We start from the raw sequence: 20270 nt of genomic DNA, 5'->3' as shown, positions 1-20270 counted from the left end.
GGGAAAAGAGTCTACAGTTCGGAAGTATTAATCTGAAACTGCTGAAAAAATCTAAGTCTCAATGACTAGATTTCTTTTCCGATACAATAGCTACTGAAAATTACACGAAGCTATACCCTGAAAGGTCCGCTGCTCGTGGTCTCGCGGTAGCGTTCTCGCTTCCCGAGCACGGGGTCCCGGGTCCGATTCCCGGCGGGGTCAGGGATTTTCCCTGCCGCGAGATGACTGGGTGTTGTTTTGTCGTCTTCTTCATCATCATCATTCATCCCCACTACGGTCGGAGGAAGGCAATGACAAACCACCTCCATTAGGACTTTGCTCTGTAAAGAAGCATTGGACTTCATTTCCATTTCATCCCCTGAAAGATATGCTTCTCTGGTGGACAAATTATCATTAAAACAATGGAATTATCACATCCTGCCGAAATGTGACTTCCATTCTCAAGTAGTATGTGTACATGTGTGTGACACTGGAGGAAGCAGAAACAAAGGTTGAATCCACCACAGCTTATCTTTTCCTAAAGTGAGTTGAAATACCTAGATCAGAATGACCAGTCGGGGATTTCAAACTGCTCCTCCCAAGTTAAGAATCCAGTGTCGTAATCGCTGCTTCATCCCGCTTCGGTACGACTTGAGTACACTTTTATTGTCGTGCTGCATTATAACATGCTTCCGTAGCAAAAGTTGGTATATCGCAAAGAGAAGCTCTCGCGTCAATGGGATCGACCGGTGTGAGTCACACCGATTCATCTACGCTATCTAATCGGCATCTACGCTGTTTACTCGATTGACAGTTCAAGCTCTTCACGCTTTGTGTGTGTGTGTGTGTGTGTGTGTGTGTGTGTGTGTGTGTCAGAGTGAAGACATCGACCAGTCCCTCGGATGGGAATTTTAAAGTTGGCGAGTCCTTCGGTGCATTTCAAGAGCGGCACACGATGTATTACCGCAATCAACTATCCGACATTTGTTCCGAGATACTGCACCTGTAAGTCGCGACGTTATTGTCAATACGCGCCAATTATGGACACCTTTCCAATTAGGCAGAATGAGCCCCCGACGGGATCTCACACCCAACAACTTACTAATAGTTTAGCGTTCACTTTTTTATATACATTCGCTGCCTTTTATTAAGCGAAACTGATACGAACTTCATAATCTTAAGCAGGCAAATCACAGATTCTCAGCATCCTCCTAATAAATAGAAGGCATCCGTATCTTGTACCCACGATTTAATTGTTTCCTACTCATATTCCCATGCCGTTTGTGCCGGGTATCTATATGAAATAGCTGATTCCAGTCGGAATTGGTTAGTTCTGTAGACAAATACACTAGATTTGTTTCGTGGTATTTTGTCAAGGTATGAAACTATATTAATATCGTTTTTACAGGGAAGTAGTTCCGCAACGACGTCAGTTTAAAGCATTGCATGATAAATGTATACGAAGTTGTGCTTGTTACGTAGTTACTGGAATATTTAACTTCGGCTCAGCATAAATCGTGATTAATCGCATGTCACGTGACTTAAGTCAAGAGGAAAATTCTCATCTTCTAGTTACACATACAAGAATCTTTGTGTTTAATTGTATAATGTTTGTTTTAACTTTTAATGTGTGAAAACTACAGTAGACTTAACCTCAGGATCTTCCTTCTTGAGATGTGCTGTTGTACATGGGATTTATATATAATTATATTATGTAGGGACACAGTTTCTTATACCACTAATCGATCACATTATATGTGAAAAGCGTACGGTAGTTAACACTACAATGTACACATTGCATATTTATGATGTAGAGTATCACTCTACAGGTCGGCTCCAGGTTTTGAGAGATATATACACTTGTTTTAGTTTGTATTCCATGCATTCCTGACGTGATATATCTTATGATATCACATACACGGATTCTGTCGTCTCATGATTGTAAAATGACACTAATTTACATTACAGACAGGACAACTTTATTATATACATTGACATTGCGGTGATATTGCGCTGACATTGTTCAGTGTACATTAACATTGTCTCTATTACATCTGGGTGTAATCATACACACGCGCGCACACACACACACAATGTTTGTGTCCGCAGACGGGGAAATTTGAATCGTCAATTTTACCAGAGGACCAGGAATTTAAAGGAATGTATAATGGTTCGGATCCATTCGGATCGCCGGCCGCGGTGGTCTCGCGGTTCTAGGCGCGCAAGTCCGGAACCGTGCGACTGCTACGGTCGCAGGTTCGAATCCTGCCTCGGGCATGGCTGTGTGTGATGTCCTTAGGTTAGTTAGGTTTAAGTAGTTCTAAGTTCTAGGGGACTGATAACCACAGCAGTTGAGTCCCATAGTGCTCAGAGCCATTTGAACCATCCATTCGGATTGCAAAGAGAGACAACATATGTAGGGAAGCACTTATTATTGAAAGCAATCACACGCAAAGAAAATACATATTCGCCCCTTAGCATACGAGGCGCGCGGGCCCCGACCTACGACAGCCGCCCCACTGGGTGTCCATTCATTCACAATTGTCACTCACTCTCGCCGTGGCGTGTCCGCTTAGCCACCCTTCGAGGGGTGGCATTCCGGCCATTGCCTCTTAGGTACAAATAACCCGGTGTGCGGACAGTTGTCACGCCGGACGTTTGCCACGCCGGACATTTGCCACGATTTTACCTGCTCCGAAGGGCTGGGTCCCTTGTCTCCTCCTCCTCCTCCTCCTCCTCCTCCTCCTCCTCCTCCCCCAACCGCCCAGTTTACTTTCGAAGTTTCTAATGTGACCATCAGTATGGAAGTTATTATAACGAATAAGGGCAGGCGTCCTGCTCATTACAAAGGTTACGCGTATCTTAAACAGAGGGAATCTAAAGAAGGTGTTGTTACGTGGATGTGCTTACGCCGAAAAGCGGATCATTGCAAGGGAAAGCTGCTTTCGGGGAACGGAGAAGTGTTGAACATATTAGAACATCTCTGTGGACCACCTGACGATGCGGCTCTGAAAGTGAGAAAGCAAGTGGAATGGGCGAAGAGAAGGTCTCGAGAAGAAACTACACAGCTATCGGAGATATACGCGGATGAAATGGGAAATCTACATAATAACGTTTATGACTTTGTTACAGTGATGCTTAATTCAGAATCTATGAAGAGAATCATGCGTCGTCGATGGACTCTAGCGCGGCGGAATCAACAAGAGCCTAAGAACTCTTATGAAATTGATCTTCATGAAGATCTATTAAAATGGGAGATGGCAGTAGTTTTCTTCTGGAAGAAGATTGATTAGAGGAGAGAATAATGATTTTAGTGGAAGCAAAGCAAAAGAAAGTTTAAAAACATGTTCCCATTTTTTTTTTTTTTTTTTTTTTTTTTTTTTGATGGAACATCTAAGAGCTGCAGCAAGCAGTTTGTACAAATCTACACCATACACGTAGACTTAGGAGGTCCGATTAAAGAAACAAACATTCTTCCTGTATTTGGACTGCTCCCTAATAAGAAGAAAGACAAATGTGTTCGTCTTTTTCTTCTGATACAACAGGCAGTCCCTGCGTGGTGTCCTAAACAAGTAAACGTCGACTTTGAGGCAGCTGCGATATCGGCCATTCGTCAAGTTTTTCCCACAATGGAAATAAATGGATTTTATTTCCATATGAAGAAGAGTTTATGGAGAAGAATTCGAGTTCTCCGTCTAACTGAGAAGTACCGCCAGAACGAGGATTTAAGACTTCACGTCAGCATGTGTGCAGCGCTGGCATTTGTAAAGCCGGAGGACGTAAGCAATGGATGAATTGAGATTCATGCAGAAGCTCCTGATAACGGAACGTTGTCTCAAATTTTTGAGTACTTTGTGGATAACTGGATAGAGAATTAGGATATCGCAATAGAAATGTGGGACTGTTTCGGAAAAAGGCACCGAACGACGAATGCTGTTGAAGGGTGGCACAACAAAATAAATAGTATTATTGGAAACCCTCGACCTAGAATCAGCTATTTGGTGGAGTGCTCACAAACTGCATGTACATGAAATTGGAAATGAATCTTGGAGGTAAGAAGAGGAAGAAGAAGTACTTGAAGCTGGACGACAGGATAGAGAGATACGTAAAGAATTATGAAGAGACTGGCTACATTAGGCCTTGCTTGAAAGCCATTGCCCATATTCAGAAACTGGACTAAAATACGTTAAAAATAATGTACTAAAAAACTATGAAGACCACTAAGTCCTCGCAGATAACAAAGTTAAAATTATTAAAACATTGAAGCATCATTATCGGCGCTAATATTAAGTTGTAATTGTAAATAGAGTGTACATTAATTCAGCGTGTTTAGGCTGATTTTACACACGCCAAAATGATAAATGGTCATTTATCATTTTGACGGCCCAAACCCTGTGCAAAGTGTGATGGGAATCAGCCTTTAATGTAAAAATTAAAAAGTGTTTCAAGCCTCACAAAAGTATCCCTATTGTTGTCACGTTAAGATAACTTTTTTCTATCTTCCAATATTATGGCCATACTATTAAATAATTGTGAGTTCTGAAAATAATTTGCTGAAGCTTCAGAGTCGCAACTATCACCTAAAATATCATGGTCTGTTAAATAGATAGTATACGCTTTTGTAAAAGAAAATGGAAACTGAACCTTTGAATTGCACCTAAAATTGACATCCCAAAACTGATCTAATCATAAGGTTGACCATTCTGGCACCTCCAATATTTTTTATTTAAGTTTAGCTGCAAACATTTATAGTAGGTGTAAATCTACTTAAGTACATTTATATATAGTCCTTTAAAAATTATAATTTCCTACTAAATTGTTGATTATCTTTAAACAGGGCAGTAAAAGCAACTAAAACTAGGCAAGGAGCTTACTACTGAAAATTAATTGTTACTAAAGAACATCAGAAACAAATGTATTAGACCTACTTTTCTTATACATTAGAGACTTTTTGAAAAGATATTTAATCTTGCTGCCTGCTCCCTGCCGCCGTTGGATAAGCACCTGCAGCAGCAAGTCGTATACTCCTAGCTCACTCATTTGTTACATAGTTCAATTCTTAATTTCTTTGCGTGTTTTTGGTACTTGCATTGTTTAATTCAGTATTTTAAACATAGCTGCACAACAGCAACGGTTCCACGTAATAAAATTATAAACAGCCGACCAGTTGCAATGGATCAAGAACTCTTTACCTAGGTTTCAACAAATTTAAATTTGTCTTCTTCAGAAGGTGGCAATTTTACATCAGTATGGACTGATGTAACATAGCCGTTTTTACAAATGTCGGCATAGATCCATTTGTCAAATTAAAATATAGCCCTAGAAACAGGGTTTGTCACGTAAATATAAATTAGTACATGGATGTTACAGAGCTCACAACCGACTCTGACAACCGAGTCGGTTGTGAGCTCTGTAACATCCATGTACTAATTTATATTTACGTGACAAACCCTGTTTCTAGGGCTATATTTTAATTTGACAAATGGATCTATGCCGACATTTGTAAAAACGGCGATGATACATCAGTCCATACTAATGTAAAATTGCCACCTTCTGAAGAAGACAAATTTAAATTTGTTGAAACCTAGGTAAAGAATTCTTTATCCATTGCAACTGGTCGGCTGTTTATAATTTTATTGTTTAATTCATAAATTTCGGGCGTATTATAGTATTTGAGAGTTGTAGCATCGCGTTTTAGTACCTGAATAGTGTAAAATCGCGTAGTCTCCTTCCGCCGCCGAGCAGTGTGTCAGCAGTGCGCAAGTAGCAGCATTACTGCATTTACTAGGCAATCTTGTATTTTAATAACCATTTAAATTTTGTGTCGATTTGTTTGCGCTCTCTGTAGATTAGTTCAGACGTTCTTTGCACAACAGTTTTTAGCATGGATAGGGACTGCAACTGCTGTGTTCGGATGCAGGTTGAGTTGGCATCCCTTCTCTCCCAGCTTCAGGCAGTGTTGGCTTCGGTCACACAGCTTGAGGCTGTTGCCAATGGGCATCACTGTGGGGGTCCGGATGGGGGTTTGTCGGGGATGGCCAGCTCGTCCCACGCATCCCTCGATCGGACTACGACTGTGGTTGCCCGGGATACTGCCTGCATTGAGGCTGATCCCTCACCTGTGGTAGAGTGGGAGGTCGTCTCAAGGTGTGGCAGGGGGCGAAAGACATTCCGGAGGGCTGAACGGAAGGCCTCACCAGTTTGTCTGACGAATCGGTTTCAGGCTCTGTCTCAGGCTGATACTGATCTTCGGCCTGACATGGCTGCTTGTCCTGTTCCAGAGGTTGCCCCTCAGTCTGCAAGATCCGAGCGGTCGCAGAGGGTGGGCTTACTGGTAGTTGGGAGCTCCAACGTCAGGCGCGTAATGGGCCCCCTTAGGGATATGGCAGCAAGAGAGGGGAAGAAAACCAATGTGCACTCCGTGTGCATACCGGGGGGAGGGGGAGTCATTCCAGATGTGGAAAGGGTCCTTCCGGATGCCATGAAGGGTACAGGGTGCACCCATCTGCAGGTGGTCGCTCATGCCGGCACCAATGATGTGTGTCGCTATGGATCGGAGGAAATCCTCTCTGGCTTCCGGCGGCTATCTGATTTGGTGAAGACTGCCAGTCTCGCTAGCGGGATGAAAGCAGAGCTCACCATATGCAGCATCGTCGACAGGACTGACTGCGGACCTTTCGTGCAGAGCCGAGTGGAGGGTCTGAATCAGAGGCTGAGACGGTTCTGCGACCGTGTGGGCTGCAGATTCCTCGACTTGCGCCATAGGGTGGTGGGGTTTCGGGTTCCGGTGGATAGATCAGGAGTCCACTACACGCAACAGGCGGCTACACGGGCAGCAGGGGTTGTGTGGCGTGGGCTGGGCGGTTTTTTAGGTTAGATGGCCTTGGGCAAGTACAGAAAGGGCAACAGCCTCAACGGGTGCGGTGAAAAGTCAGGAGATGCGGGGACCAAGCGGCAATCGGTATTGTAATTGTAAACTGTCGAAGCTGCGTTGGTAAAGTACCGGAACTTCAAGCGCTGATAGAAAGCACCGAAGCTAAAATCGTTATAGGTACAGAAAGCTGGCTGAAGCCAGAGATAAATGCCGCCGAAAATTTTACAGAGGTACAGACGGTGTTTAGAAAGGATAGATTGCATGCAACCGGTGGTGGAGTGTTCGTCGCTGTTAGTAGTAGTTTATCCTGTAGTGAAGTAGAAGTGGATAGTTCCTGTGAATTATTATGGGTGGAGGTTACACTCAACAACCGAGCTGGGTTAATAATTGGCTCCTTTTACCGACCTCCCGACTCAGCAGCATTAGTGGCAGAACAACTGAGAGAAAATTTGGAATACATTTCACATAAATTTTCTCAGCATGTTATAGTCTTAGGTGGAGATTTCAATTTACCAGATATAGACTGGGACACTCAGATGTTTAGGACGGGTGGTAGGGACACAGCATTGAGTGACATTATACTGAGTGCACTATCCGAAAATTACCTCGAGCAATTAAACAGAGAACCGACTCGTGGAAATAACATCTTGGACCTACTGATAACAAACAGACCCGAACTTTTCGACTCTGTATGTGCAGAACAGGGAATCAGTGATCATAAGGCCGTTGCAGCATCCCTGAATATGGAAGTTAATAGGAATATAAAAAAAGGGAGGAAGGTTTATCTGTTTAGCAAGAGTAATAGAAGGCAGATTTCAGACTACCTAACAGATCAAAACGAAAATTTCTGTTCCGACACTGACAATGTTGAGTGTTTATGGAAAAAGTTCAAGGCAATCGTAAAATGCGTTTTAGACAGGTACGTGCCGAGTAAAGCTGTGAGGGACGGGAAAAACCCACCGTGGTACAACAACAAAGTTAGGAAACTACTGCGAAAGCAAAGAGAGCTTCACTCCAAGTTTAAACGCAGCCAAAACCTCTCAGACAAACAGAAGCTAAACGATGTCAAAGTTAGCGTATGGAGGGCTATGCGTGAAGCGTTCAGTGGATTCGAAAGTAAAATTCTATGTACCGACTTGACAGAAAATACTAGGAAGTTCTGGTCTTACGTTAAATCAGTAACTGGCTCGAAACGGCATATCCAGACACTCCGGGATGATGATGGCATTGAAACAGAGGATGACACGCGTAAAGCTGAAATACTAAACACCTTTTTCCAAAGCTCTTTCACAGAGGAAGACCGCACTACTATTCCTTCTCTAAATCCTCGCACAAACGAAAAAATGGCTGACATCGAAATAAGTGTCCAAAGAATAGAAAAGCAACTGAAATCACTCAACAGAGGAAAGTCCACTGGACCTGACGGGATACCAATTCGATTCTACACAGAGTACGCGAAAGAACTTGCCCCCCTTCTAACAGCCGTGTACCGCAAGTCTCTAGAGGAACGGAAGGTTCCAAATGATTGGAAAAGAGCACAGGTAGTCCCAGTCTTCAAGAAGGGTCGTCGAGCAGATGCGCAAAACTATAGACCTATATCTCTGACGTCGAGCTGTTGTAGAATTTTAGAACATGTTTTTTGCTCGAGTATCATGTCGTTTTTGGAAACCCAGAATCTACTGTGTAGGAATCAACATGGATTCCGGAAACAGCGATCGTGTGAGACCCAACTCGCTTTATTTGTTCATGAGACCCAGAAAATATTAGATACAGGCTCCCAGGTAGATGCCATTTTCCTTGACTTCCGGAAGGCGTTCGATACAGTTCCGCACTGTCGCCTGATAAACAAAGTAAGAGCCTACGGAATATCAGACCAGCTGTGTAGCTGGATTGAAGAGTTTTTAGCAAACAGAACACAGCATGTTGTTATCAATGGAGAGACGTCTACAGACGTTAAAGTAACCTCTGGCGTGCCACAGGGGAGTGTTATGGGACCATTGCTTTTCACAATATATATAAATGACCTAGTAGATAGTGTCGGAAGTTCCATGCGGCTTTTCGCGGATGATGCTGTAGTATACAGAGAAGTTGCAGCATTAGAAAATTGTAGCGAAATGCAGGAAGATCTGCAGCGGATAGGCACTTGGTGCAGGGAGTGGCAACTGACCCTTAACATAGACAAATGTAATGTATTGCGAATACATAGAAAGAAGGATGATTATATGATAGCGGAACAAACACTGGTAGCAGTTACTTCTGTAAAATATCTGGTAGTATGCGTGCGGAACGATTTGAAGTGGAATGATCATATAAAATTAATTGTTGGTAAGGCGGGTACCAGGTTGAGATTCATTGGGAGAGTCCTTAGAAAATGTATTCCATCAACAAAGGAGGTGGCTTACAAAACACTCGTTCGACCTATACTTGAGTATTGCTCATCAGTGTGGGATCCGTACCAGATCGGGTTGACGGAGGAGATAGAGAAGATCCAAAGAAGAGCGGCGCGTTTCGTCACAGGGTTATTTGGTAACCGTGATAGCGTTACGGAGATGTTTAACAAACTCAAGTGGCACACTCTGCAAGAGAGGCGCTCTGCATCGCGGTGTAGCTTGCTCGCCAGGTTTCGAGAGGGTGCGTTTCTGGATGAGGTATCGAATATATTGCTTCCCCCTACTTATACCTCTCGAGGAGATCACGAATGTAAAATTAGAGATATCAGAGCGCGCACGGAGGCTTTCAGACAGTCGTCTTCCCGCGAACCATACGCGACTGGAACAGGAAAGGGAGGTAATGACAGTGGCACGTAAAGTGCCCTCCGCCACACACCGTTGGGTGGCTTGCGGAGTATAAATGTAGATGTAGATGTAGATGTAATCATTTCCTCTGTCGCTGACAGTTCAGGCACCTCTGCAACATTAATTATATGATAGTGTAATTTGAGTTTCTTTGCAACACCAGGGATATCTACTTCTACATTATGTTTGCAGCTGTTCTAATTTCGAATTCTGGAATATTTACTTCGTTTTCTTTGGTGAAGGAATTTCGGAAAATGCATTTAGTAACTCCACTTTAGTGGCACTGTCATCAGTAACATTACCGTCGCTGTCGCGCAGTAAAGGTACTTATTGAGCCTTTCCGCTGGTTTACTTAACATAGGACCAGAATCTCTTTGGATTTTCCGCCACATTTCTAGAGCGAGTTTCGTTGTGGAAATTATTAAATGAATCTCGCATTGAAATCCGTACCAAATTTCGAGCCCTAGTAAAACTTCACCAATCTTGGAGATTTTGCGTTCGTCTAAGTTATACGTGCCTTTTGCGGTGATCCTGCAGCAGCTTTCTGTCGTGTTTTGTGTACCGTGGGGGATTAGTTTCGTCTATTATTAATTTATTTGGTATGAATATCTCGGGTGCTGTTGATACAATTTCTTTGAACTTAGGCCAGTAATGGTCTTCATTTACATAGTTTGGAAGGATTGGAGACTATTTCTTAGAAATGCGTCAGCTGAATTTTTAGCTGCTTCTATAAATAGATATATTTCGCGTTTAGTTTTGGCGAATTTCTTTGTTACGGTAATGAGCCGCGCTACGACTGCGTGTTCACTAATCCCTGTATCCTTCGTGATGCTCAGGATTATTTGTGGTTAAGAATTCAAATGAGTTTTCGTAACCATTTACAATTTGAATGGCCTCGTCAACTAATTGTTAAAAATAATTTTAAATAAAGCATTTAGAACAATTACGGAAGTTGTTTTCTATTTACAATAGGGTATGGAAATGTATTTTTGTCAACATACGGAAGGTAGATTGAAGTCACTGCCAACTATAATTGTATGAGTAGGTTACCTATTCTTGATGAGACTCAAGTTTTCCTTGAACTGTTCAGCAACTGTTTCGTCTGAGAAAGGGGGTAGATAAAAGGAGTCAGTTATTAATTTATTCTGGTCGTCGAATATAATCTCTGCCCATACTAAGTCACAGGAACTATCTGCTTCAATGTCGATTGTGAGCTTGAACACACATTACATTATTTTTCCTTAAGTTGTCCTTCTTCTTTCTGTTGTAGTGCAGATACTTACAATTACGGCTTTTCCCTCCAAAACCTAGGATGCTTTCTCTGTGACCCTGTAAATACCAGAGCTAAACAATGTAGAACAACAACGTACGTTACAAGCGTAGCTTTCTCTATTACTTCATTTCCTTATTTCTAACATTTTAAAATTGTACGTCGACTTTAGATGACAGGTCAATCATAGATGTTCTTATCTCTATGTAGTGAACGTGTTTTCAGTTACGTTTTAAACATTGTCTCGCTACAATTTATTAACTAATGTTTTTAGAGAGTAAATTAATATGCAGTATGTCGTTCTTTTTTTCAAACATTCACGTACCCATTTATTCTTTCCTTATTGTCTTTTAGGCATGCAGTGGTAGGTACTGAAGTAGGTACAAATGCAGTGACCGAAAAGAAATGATTAGCGTACATTCGCACTCTCTGTACATCATTCTTTTCATGTTGCTCCCATGGCGATGGACTGTTTCTATCGCAATCAGTAAGCGTGAAAGGAAGCTAATATTCAGACAGAGGGATCTATATTTATACTTGGTAGAACTAATTACATACTGACATAATCGTCGGTATTGCTTCCGTTTCCCAAAAGTTATAAATATTTCGATTTCGGAAAAGAAGCTCTGTATTTCGCCAAGATGGCGAAGAAGAAGGTCCCTTACGTACTGGTTGTATCGAGTAAGATATGGAGACGGCAGTTTGAAAGCAAACAGAAGTACGAGGAAGGGCGTCCCTTACCTGAGGGATCGCTACTCAAGCTACCTGGCGAAGGGGCAAGTGTGGCAAATGTCCAGCGTGGCAAATGTCCGGCGTGGCAAATGTCCGGCATTCAAATAACCCAGCACTCTCCAGTGACTCGGGCGAGTGTAGCGACTAACATATATATGAGCCCTTTCCAAAAAGCAAAGGGAGTTGGATTAGAAGTAAATGATGAGGAAACAAAATTCATGAGAGTAAAAAGAAATTACAGAACAAAAGGCGGGAAACTCTGCAGATCGATAACCTCATGTTCGAAGAAGTAGATGAGTTTAAATAGGTGGGGTAGCAGTAAACAACAAAAACGATGAGAAGCAAGAAATAGAGGTGAGGATCAAAGCTGCATCCAGAGCATCATACTCATGCAACAAACTACCATTATCTAAAAAATGTTTTAAGAGGAACCAAAGTAAGAACATATAAAACCATAATCAGACCAGTATACTATGTGGGGCGGAAATGTGGAGAACAGATAAATACACGGATAGAAAGATAAAAGTTTTTGAAAATAAAATCCTGCGAAAGATATTTAGACCAATCTATGAGGGTGGAGAATGGCGAAGAGGAAAGAACAGGAAGCTATACGATGAACCAGATGTAGTTGCAGGAGCCAAGACAAGAAGACTAAGATTTGCCAGACAAATATATAGAAGAGAGCAGGGATCTTTACTGAGAGAAATTCCAGAATAAACTGGAAGAACTAAGAGCTCCAGACAGGCCGAAAATGAGATGCAGGGACCGGGTTGCCAAGGATCTCCAAGTACGGGGACCAAGGAAAGATGACGCCGAAGACAGAACACTGTGTAATTGCTACTGTAATATTCCTGGATTTGCAACCAGCAATTCAGGTAAAAGAAGCTCTTCTTAGAGCAGCTGAGAAGGCAGCAGTTGCAAGATGGCGTAATGTGGTATGAGGTACCGACGACAGATGGCTTGCTAGGTATGGGTATCGTGATAAAGACCGCCTAAATTGTGATCCTTCGCCGTGACTGGCTGCTGCATTCTTAAGTTGCGCGCCAAAATGACTATCTTCTATTATTAATATTAGACAACCTAAACAGCGTCTTTAGTTGCATTTCATATTTAAAGCATCTCTCAATAGGGAGCTATCATTACATTATTTTACAAGTATTAATAACCATCAGAATAATAAACAAGTGCGAAACGAAAAGGCAGAAGCACTTTGGTGATATTCGGATCGCGCCTAACTTGGATGGCGGGCGAAGTGGTTCGTCTCTAAGAACAGAGCTGGTTCGGCAGTGTCAGAAGACAGACATGTAGTCTGCTGGGGTCAGTGTTAGTTAAGACTTTCTTAGCAATATATGGTTATTTGGACAGTGTGATACTAATTACGGAAATGTTGTTGTTGTTGTTGTTGTGGTCTTCAGTCCTGAGACTGGTTTGATGCTGCCCTCCATGCTACTCTGTCCTGTGCAAGCCTTTTCATCTCCCAGTACCTACTGCAACCCACATCCTTCTGAATCTGCTTAGTGTATTCATCTCTTGGTCTCCCTCTACGATTTTTACCCTCCACGCTGCCCTCCAATACTAAATTGGTGATCCCTTGATACCTCAGAACATGTCCTACCAACCGATCCCTTCTTCTGGTCAAGTTGTGCCACAAACTTTTCTTCTCCCCAATCCTATTCAATACTTCCTCATTAGTTATGTGATCTACCCATCTAATCTTCAGCATTCTTCTGTAGCACCACATTTCGAAAGCTTCTATTCTCTTCTTGTCCAAACTATTTATCGTCCATGTTTCACTTCCATACATGGCTACACTCCATACGAATACTTTCAGAAATGACTTCCTGACACTTAAATCTATACTCGATGTTAACAAATTTCTCTTCTTCAGAAACGCTTTCCTTGCCATTGCCAGCCTACATTTTATATCCTCTCTACTTCGACCATCATCAGTTATTTTGCTCCCCAAATAGCAAAACTCCTTTACTACTTTAAGTGCCTCATTTCCTAATCTAATTCCCTCAGCATCACCCGACTTAATTAGACTACATTCCATTATCCTTGTTTTGCTTTTGTTGATGTTCATCTTATATCCTCCTTTCAAGACAGTGTCCATTCCATTCAACTGCTCTTCCAAGTCCTTTGCTATGCAGTACATTAATTTGTTGAAGAATAAAAATCATTTGTGACTCTAAAAAGGAATATAATCGTCCAATTTGGTGTGTTCTGCTAATGAAAAGCGAGTGGCATCCCATATAAAGAAACTGATTGAAAATTTAATTATTTCTAAAATAACAGTTCCTCACTAAGAGTTTCTTACAGTCTCAAGATAACGGATTCACGACCTACGTGCTGTTTTCTGTGCAGGGAACAACAACTGTAGAAGACTGGAGGTTGGTGAACATTTATTAGAACTTATGCATTCCACTCATGGCGGTGGAAGTAAATGGTCAACTCGCATGAACTGCAATTTTAACACAAATAAGATGAGTTATACGTCTTCTGTGGTAGCACAGAGGAGGTATTAAGGAGAGAAGTTTTCGAGGGAAGGGATCTATCATACGCACGTATCTATCACCCTCTCTATCTCTCCTTCCCACACTCTCTAAGAGAGAGAAAGTGTAAGTAAGTATCGCGATATTCACGTATATGACTGCCATAGTAGCATCTTTGGTATGGTTCCTTAAATGCTTGTTTTTGTCCCACCAGAAATCATAACGTTCAATTTATATTTTGCCACTGAACGGACTAAATCATCTTGTCGGTTGCTTTGGCATTATGTTGTGCACAACAGTTGTGATTCCAGTGAGGATGTTAATCTTGTATTATATTACGTATGACATGTGAGAGCCTTGTTCTTGTTCTTTTGTAAGTATGAAACTACGATTGGTTTACCACATGTGTTTTTGGGTTTTGTACGTTTTTACAGCCTGTAGTTTTTCGCTATTTGACTTTGTTATAATCCCTGGATGACGGTTTGAGACCTAAACCGGTCGGAATAAATACGAAATTAGAAAACAGCACCGTGTAATGCATTTCATACAACGCTAAGTCAGTAAAACAAAAACAAAAAAAGTAGTAACTCTGAGGTACGTCCGGAACTAGAGTTATGAATGTGAAAAATGTCCCTGCCATAACGGTAGCTTCCTCGTATATTGCGCCGATCTTGTTCGCCGCGTATCCCAACATTGCAACAGCAAAAACAATTGTATCGATGCTCTTTTAAAAATTAACAATTATAACTTTTTACTCAGCTGTCATTCTGAGCCACAGTACCCTCACAGAACCGCCATTCCAATACACGTGCAGTCCAGGAGACACTTATCGCAGTCGCAAATACTATTGTGAGTTATACAGTTACGGTATCGTATCCAAAATTAAAATACATATACCCAGAAACTTAACTACAGTTTTAACTTGTGACACTTAACGTATTCATCATTTGGAAACTTTTAGAATGCACAAAAATGTGGGTCATAGAGGTTTTTACGAGGAAATAAGGACAATCTGCAATGTTTCCCGGAAGTGGAAGGTCATCGTGGTCTCGACTGGCTCCATCGCACTCCTGCAGTGGCCGGGGACGGAATATCGCATCAAGGGTCCGGGTTTGGCGCACAAGCGCGCCAAGATCCGGTTGCGGCTTTTCACAGCTCCGGCTCAACGCCGGAACCCAATACAGGCAGTTGACCGTCACCACATTGCCAGATTACTTTGTGCAAGCCCGATACATCATTGTGTGTATCTACTGCAGCATGACAATGTCCATGAGACAGAGAGAGAGAGAGAGAGAGAGGGAGATGGAGGGAGGAAAGGAGAGTGTTAGAGAGGGAGTGTGAGAGAGAGGTGGAAGGGAAGGAAGGGGGAGGGAAGAAGAGAGAGATAGGATAAACAGAAAGAGAGAGAGAGAAAGAATATTTTTAAAAAAAAATTCTTTCTCTTCTTGTGAAATGTGTAAAAATGACTTCTGTCGAAAAATAGTTTTTGAAACCCAGTAAAATGTTCTGAAAAAAATGGAAGGAGAAATAATATTTTAAAACTTTCAACACTTCAACTCGTAAATGAGTACATAGGCATTCTCGGAGCAGTCACGCACTGCGCAAGGAACTCGCACTCACTAGCGCTCTGTCGCCTGTGACGTGAGTAAATCAGAAATCGTGGGTTTTTTCCAAAACTTTCCAGCTCTTTCCATTTACGACAATGAAGAAACACCAGCTTTCTCTAGGGCTGTACTACAGTTCTGTACTAGTCAATAAATACATGACGTAAAATTTAATGAACTGTGACCATAGTAGACAACTGTAGAGACCGCGATTGTGTGGAATAATTGTTTGTGTTACATTTTTACCATTCACATTTACATGTAGTTTCTGTTAACATTATGCTTCCTGTTTAGAGCATGTTCAGCTCATCTTCAGGCGTTTGTACATATAGACATGTACGTTATTTGTTGATAAAATGTCTTAATTAGCCGGCCGGGGTGACCGAGCGGTTCTAGGCGCTTCAGTCCGGAACCGCGCGGCTGCTACGGTCGCAGGTTCGAATCCTGCCTCGGACATGCATGTGTGTGCTGCCCTTAGGTTAGTTAGGTTAAAGTAGTTCTAAGTTCTAGGGGACTGATGACGTCAGGTGTTAAGTCCCATAGTGCTCAGAGCCATTTTGTCTTAATTAATCTAAATTAACATCACCACAACATTGCACAAAATTGTAGCTATAGTATTTCTTTGTTAATTTAGATTAATTAAGTCATTTTATCATTATAACAGTGTTATGTTACATGGAACAGAAAATAAATATAAATACGCCTGGTGGCAATATAACCCAATTCCGATCTAAAACACTTTCGGTATATTTGCAATTGTAAACATAATGTGTAATTAGTTACATACATGTTTAGAAATGTATGAAGTCGACAGATCATTCACAAATCTTTAGCTGAATATGTAAGAACTGATATTATAGTGATACTGATCCGTTTTTGGTTAAGGATAACATTTTCAAATAGTCGTACGCCGTTACAATTATAAGGGTGCCGACAATACACAGAGACTTTCCGAAGTGAAAAGAAAGTCCCAGCCTCAAATTTCATACATGCCCCACCTTTCCCTTCCATCCATTTCTTTTCTCAACATTTTTCTATTAATTTGTGCTGCCAGTTGTTTTAATGAATTTATCTGAATTTGTTGAAGTATCATTACAGTCTCAAATATTACTCGAAAACTGTACTTCTTAAGAGTCATACAGTAGGAGCCTTGAGGAGTTACATGTTCACTCCTTTCTGACGCAGCCATCGCCTGAGAATTAATGTGTTTCTTGTATCATAAGGCTATTCCAAGTGATGTAAGGATAAAAACCGGTCTAACCATTAAACTGTATGTATGAACATTGATGGATACCCTCTATAGTGCGTTCACTGAGGCTCTGCGCCCGTAACATGGCAAATCTGAACCTTCATCCTCTGCCTTTGTAAAAAACAAAGGAACTTCTCGTCGTCGGAAAGGTCATCAGAGACGGAGCACAAGCTCGGATTTGGAAAGAAGAGAGAAGAAGACTGGCCCTGTTCTTTCATAGCAAGTGTCCCGGACGAGGATCTGAAACGCCGTCTGCCCGAATGTGAGTCCATCATCCCACCACACAACCATCTCACTTGCTCTCTGGTTAACTCTCGAATGGCCTTGCTGAAGAGCCAAGGGGTCAGTACATCTCTGTCCCCGTTGTGTCAAACTCATCATCTCTCAGGGCACCATTTCCACGTAACGTTCTACGCTATCTACTGAATGTATTCCAATCTCTTACTTCTTCCATACAGATTCTGAGTTCTTTCCTGATGTCCATGGGCACAGCAGTCCGAGAACTACAGCATAGTCAGGTTACCAGCATCGAAGCTGCTGACAAGAATAAATTGCAGATGTATAGAAATAAAATTGAAGATCTATTAGATGACGATCAGTTTGGCTTTAGGAAAGGTAAAGGCACCAGAGCGGCAATTCTATTGTTGCCCTTCATAATGGAAACATGATTGAAGAAAAATCAGGACACATGTACAGGATTTGTCGACGTATAAAAAGCTTTCCACAATGTAAAATGGTGCAAAATGTTCGAAATTCTGAGAAAAATAGGGATGCGCTACGGTGAGGGACGGGAAATATACAATAAGTACAACATTCAAGAGTGAACAATAAGACGGAAAGGCCAAGAACGAAGTCCTCATAGTACAAAGGATGTAGACAGGCATGTAGTCTTTCACCCCTACTGTACAATCTATACGCCAAAGAGGCAAAGAGGGAAATAACAAAAAAGTCCACGAGTGGGATTAAAATTCAGGGTGAAAGGATATTGCAGCTACGCGAAGAACTGCAGAATTTACTGAACGAAATAAACAGTCTAAAGAGCACAAAATGGATTGAAAGTAAATCGGAAAACAGAAAAACCTAATGAGAAGCAGCAGAAATGATAATAACGGAAAGTTTAACATCAAAATTGGGGATTACGAAATATACAAGGAATTCTGCGACCTTGGAAGGAAAATAATCCACGAGCGAAAAAGCAAGTAGTACATATAAAGCAGACCCGCACAGGCTAGAAGGGTATTCTTGGGCAAGAGAAGTCTGCCGGTATCAAATATGGGTCTTAATTTGAGAAAGAAATTTCTGAGAATATATGTGTGGAGCACAGCATTTTACGTTAGTGAATGACGGCCAGTGGGAAAACCGGAACAGAAGAGAATCTCAGAATTTCAGATGTTCTGTAGAAGAATATTGAAAAGTAGGTGGCTTGGTAAGGTAAGGAATGGGGAGATTCACTGCAGAATCGGCGAGGAAAGAAACTTATGGAAAACACTGACGGAAGACAGAAATTTGAATACATCCTGCACATAACTGACGACATCGGGTGCAAGGAAAGTCAAAACAACCTTCAGTGAAATTAAAAGCAAGGGTCGTAACATTAAGAGTTCAATCGGAATTCCACAGTTAAAAGCAGAGGAGAGAGCGGATAGGTGGTAAGAGTACATTCAAGGCCTCTATGAGGTGGATGCGTTTTCTGATGGAGTGACAGAATACGAAACAGGAGTAGACTGCGAAGAGATATGGGATCCAGAATTAAGATGAGAATTTAAAAGATCTTTGGACGACTTGTGATCAAATAAGGCAGAAAGGTTATATAAAATTCCATCGACAATGAAGAAACACCAGATTTCTCTAGGGCTGTACTACAGTTCTGTACTAGTCAAGAAATACATGACTTAAAATTTAATGAACTGTGACCATAGTAGACAACTGTAGAGACCGCGACTGTGTGGAATAATTGATTGTGTTACATTTCTACCATTCACATTTACGTGTAGTTTCTGTTAACATTACGCTTCCCGTTTGGAGCATGTTCTGCTCGTCTTCAGGCGTTTGTACATATAGACATGTACGTTATTTGTTAATTTAGATTAAGTCATTTTATCATTATAACAGTTTTCGCCAGGAATGCCCCCTCTGCCTGCGCTGGTCTGCTTCTTACATCCTCCTTGCTTCCTCTGTCATGTGTTATTTTGCCTCCTAGGCAGAGGAATTCCTTCCTTTATCTATGTCATGGTCACCAATTTTCATTTCTACTACTCTTTGTTCAGTAGATTGTTCATTACATTTAGTACACCCTGTAGTTAGCAATGTCATCAGCAGTTCAGATGTTCTCTAACCTCGAATTTTAATACCAATCCTCAACCTAGGTTTTATTTCCGCCATTCATTTCTTCAGTATACAGGTTGTATGGTAGGAGAGAAAGACTGTATCCCTGCTTTACACCTTTTTTTAATAGTGCGCATCGTTCTCGGACATCCAGTCTTGTCCTTCCTTCTTGGCGCTTACCCGTAGAAAATAATGCGAATTGTAGTGCATGATGACGTATAAAATGCACAGTTCTGATTTCCGTTCTTTTACAGAGAAGCGTTTCGGTACGGCTCCCAGGTGGACTGATACTGATAGGCTGTGATCGGTCGCAGGGCACGCTGTCCAGCGATGCCAGACGGCGTTGTTTACTCAAGGAGATAGCGGCGAGGAGTGGCGGCGCAGAGCGGCGCCTGCTTCCTGTCAGCCCCAAGGAACAGGACCCCAGTGTCTCTGGCGCCTGTCTTCTGTCACGTCCACGGGACAAACAAAAACTCTTAACTTTCTTGCTGAGCGAGCAATATCGCTACAGGCTCCGTAGGGCAACAAAGTTAATGGGCGGGAAGGGAGGGGAGATACCTGCGCTGAATGCAACAAAAGCTGTCACCTCCAATACTTTTCATTCTTATCCACAGTTGTTCTTGTGGTCTTCAGTCCGAAGACTCAATGGATGCAGCTCCCAAGCTAATCTATCCTGTGAAAGCCTCTTCCTCTCCACGTAACTACAGCAATCTACATCCGGTTCAACCCTCTTACTATGTTCAAACTTTGGTCTCACTTTACAATTTTTACCCCCCTTAACTTCGTTCCATTATCTACATCTACATCTACATCTACATATACATCTACGTCCATACTCCGCAAGCCACCTGACGGTGTGTGGCGGAGGGTACCTTGAGTACCTCTATGGGTTCTCCCTTCTATTCCAGTCTCGTATTGTTCGTGGAAAGAAGGATTGTCGGTATGCCTCT

Source organism: Schistocerca piceifrons, chromosome 1 (assembly GCF_021461385.2).
Source record: "Schistocerca piceifrons isolate TAMUIC-IGC-003096 chromosome 1, iqSchPice1.1, whole genome shotgun sequence".
NCBI lineage: Eukaryota > Metazoa > Arthropoda > Insecta > Orthoptera > Acrididae > Schistocerca > Schistocerca piceifrons.
The sequence above is the reverse complement of the archived record's forward strand: the minus strand, read 5'-3'. Positions refer to the sequence as shown.